The sequence below is a fragment of the Rhinopithecus roxellana genome, chromosome 19 (assembly GCF_007565055.1).
Source record: "Rhinopithecus roxellana isolate Shanxi Qingling chromosome 19, ASM756505v1, whole genome shotgun sequence".
Lineage (NCBI taxonomy): Eukaryota > Metazoa > Chordata > Mammalia > Primates > Cercopithecidae > Rhinopithecus > Rhinopithecus roxellana.
The window spans coordinates 43,219,162-43,222,188 of NC_044567.1; the positions used below are offsets into that span (position 1 = coordinate 43,219,162).

Below are 3,027 nucleotides of genomic sequence, written 5' to 3' on the forward strand. Positions count from 1 at the left end.
CCTGGCCTGGAAGCTCTTGAACATATTGCTTATCTTCTGTGGACCTCAGTTTCCTCATTTATAAAATGGGAAGAGCAATAGTAACACAACTCATAATGATAACATAAGAATATGTTATCAATAATATATGTGCCTGGCACATAGTAAACTTTCAATTCATGTTCAATGATTATTATTCTCTGAGATCTGACCTCCCCATTGACTGGGGTGGGGCCCTGGTGTCTACCACCTGATAAAGACGACGTATGTCTGGATTCCTGCTCTCCCTGAGGCTTAACTTTCCTGGTTCCACCTGTAATCTTATTGAGAACTCCCCTTGTTGCCTAAACTTGCTTGAGATGGTTTTTGTAATCTACAACCAGAAGCCTTAATAACTAAGGGCTTTCAAGTTAGTATGCGATTGCTTAGCATAGAAAGACCATAAATGCCACAGACAAAACCTAATCAAAACTGAAAGAAATAAATTCGAACAACAAATTGTTAAGTGAATGGAATGCAGCTAGCTAGGATCCCATGCTCTGTTCTAAGAAAACAGACAGGTCAAACAATCAGGACCAGTCCAGACATGTGTCTGGGAAGTTAAAGGAAAGAGACCCTGTCCCTCAAAACCCTCCTTACTAGTACCTGAAATTCCATCATTAGTGACTCATGTCTTCATTTACCAGGAGGTCTTCTTTGAAAATATGAATGTCTCTGGGAAGGGTAATCCAGAAAACTACTGAGGCTCACCCTACTAGGAATGTATTTACTGTTTTTCTTTTCTTTCATGTCTGTTCATTGAGAACACAGAGAATGTATTTATTAAGTGACTTTCTCTCTCCTCCACTTCCCAACCTCAGCTACAAATGGGGACAGCAAGAGAGAGAAAACCTGGGGAGAACAGAAGAAGCCATGCTTTGTAGAATTGCTTTGGAATTACTGATCTCATCAACCACATGTTTATAGAGTAGTGGCCCTTAAGGAACTGGAGAGAATGTTCTGATTTGCATCTGTCCGACATGGTGAACAGCAGGAATGACTGTAGCTGTTCTCTTTGCCAAGGACAAATCTGATCTGATTGCCTTGAGGTGAAAGTGAGGTAAGGTGGGGCAGGGATTGGCTTTTGGCTCCCAAGAATGGTTGTTCATCAACCTTTTGCTAAGCCCATGGTTCTCAATTTTTGCTGCATGTTAGAATCACCTGGGAAGCTTTTAAAAAAAAATCTCAGTACCCAGGTTGTACCTCAGACCAATTAAATCAGAATGTCTGGGGGTGGTTGCCAGGCATCAGAAGTTTTCAAAGACCTCCCCCGGCCAGTGTACCCATGTCCAGGAACCACTGTCCTCAGCATTTATTGTATGAGGCAACTTAGATGACACACAACAGGTGAGAACCTGGCTCCTGCCTTTCAGACACAGGACTGAATTTTTTTTTAATTTTTAAAATTATGCAGTAAAATTTTTTCTGTTGGTGTACAGGTCTATGAATTTTTTTATAGTGAGTTTTTTATACTGCCTGGGTACAATTTTATGGTATACCATAAAATTTTATATACCATAATTTTATTTTTATAAAGTATACCCATAATTTTATGGTATACCACAAAATTAGTATAGTATACCATAAAATTTACCCTTTTAAATTATACAATTCAATGCTCACTTCAGCAGCACATATACTAAAATTGGAATGATACAGAGAAAATTAGCATGACCCCTGCTCAAAGATGACACTGTAATGTGTGAAGTGTTCCATATCAAAAATAAAAATTTTTTTAAGTGTACAACTCAGCCATATGCTGTGGTTCCCACCTGTAATCCCAGGGTTTTGAGGCCGTGTGCGGTGGCTCATGCTTATAATCCCAGCACTTTGGGAGGCCGAGGTGGGTGGATCACCTGAGGTCAGGATTTCAAGACCAACCTGGCCAACATAGTTGGCCGGGCATGATGGTGTGCGCCTGTAATCCCAGCTACTGGGGAGCCTGAGGGGGGAGAATCACTTGAACCCAGGAGGCGGAGGTTGCAGTGAGCCAAGATTGTGCCACTGCACTCCAATCTGGGTGACAGAGCAAGACTCTGTCTCAAGAAAAAAAAAAAAAAAAAAAAAAGTTGGGTGCGGTGGCTTATGCCTGTAATCCCAGCACTTTGGGAGGCTGAGGCGGGCAGATCACCTGAGGTCGGGAGTTTGAGACCAGCCTGACCAACATGGTGAAACCCCATCTCTACTAAAAATACAAAATTACCCGGGCATGGTGACGCATGCCTGTAATCCCAGCTACTCAGGAGGCTAAGGCAGGATAATTGCTTGAACCAGGGAGGTGGAGGTTGTGGTGAGCCGAGATCTCACCATTGCACTGCAGCCTAGGCAACAAGAGTGAAGCTCTGGCCGGGCGCGGTGGCTCAAGCCTGTAATCCCAGCACTTTGGGAGGCCGAGACGGGCGGATCACGAGGTCAGGAGATCGAGACCATCCTGGCTAACACTGTGAAACCCCGTCTCTACTAAAAAAATACAAAAAACTAGCCGGGCGAGGTGGCGGGCGCCTGTAGTCCCAGCTACTGCGGAGGCTGAGGCAGGAGAATGGCGTAAACCCAGGAGGCGGAGCTTGCAGTGAGCTGAGATCCGGCCACTGCACTCCAGCCCGGGCGACAGAGCGAGACTCCGTCTCAAAAAAAAAAAAAAAAAAAAAAAAAGAGTGAAGCTCTGTCTCAAAAAAAAAAAAAAAAAAAAAAAAAAATCCCAGTGAGGCCTAGGCGGGAGGCTCACTTGAGGCCAGGAGTTTGAGACCAGCTTGGGCAACTCACAGAGACCCCGTCTCTACCAAAAAAAAAAAAAAAAATTAACTGGGCATGGTGGCAAGTGCCTTTAGTCCTACCTGCTCAGGAGGCTGAGACAGGAGGATCGCTTGAGCCCAGGAGTTTGGGGTTACAGTGAGCTATGATCATGTCACTACACTGGCTAGGGTGACAGAGAGAAAGACCTTGTCTCTAAGAAAAAAAAAAAAAAAGGAAAAAAGTTATCAAAGTGTACAATTCTCTGTGCAGACCTAG

At 43.9% G+C, this 3,027-nt stretch overlaps 1 non-coding gene across 1 annotated transcript; it reads left to right on the top strand.

Annotated features, from left to right (window-relative positions):
• The first annotated feature begins 1,633 nt into the window (after window positions 1–1,633).
• On the top strand, window positions 1,634–1,740 carry LOC115895108. Its single transcript, XR_004055299.1, has one exon. It is a non-coding gene; the product is annotated as a U6 spliceosomal RNA (small nuclear RNA).
• The last annotated feature ends 1,287 nt before the right edge of the window (window positions 1,741–3,027 follow it).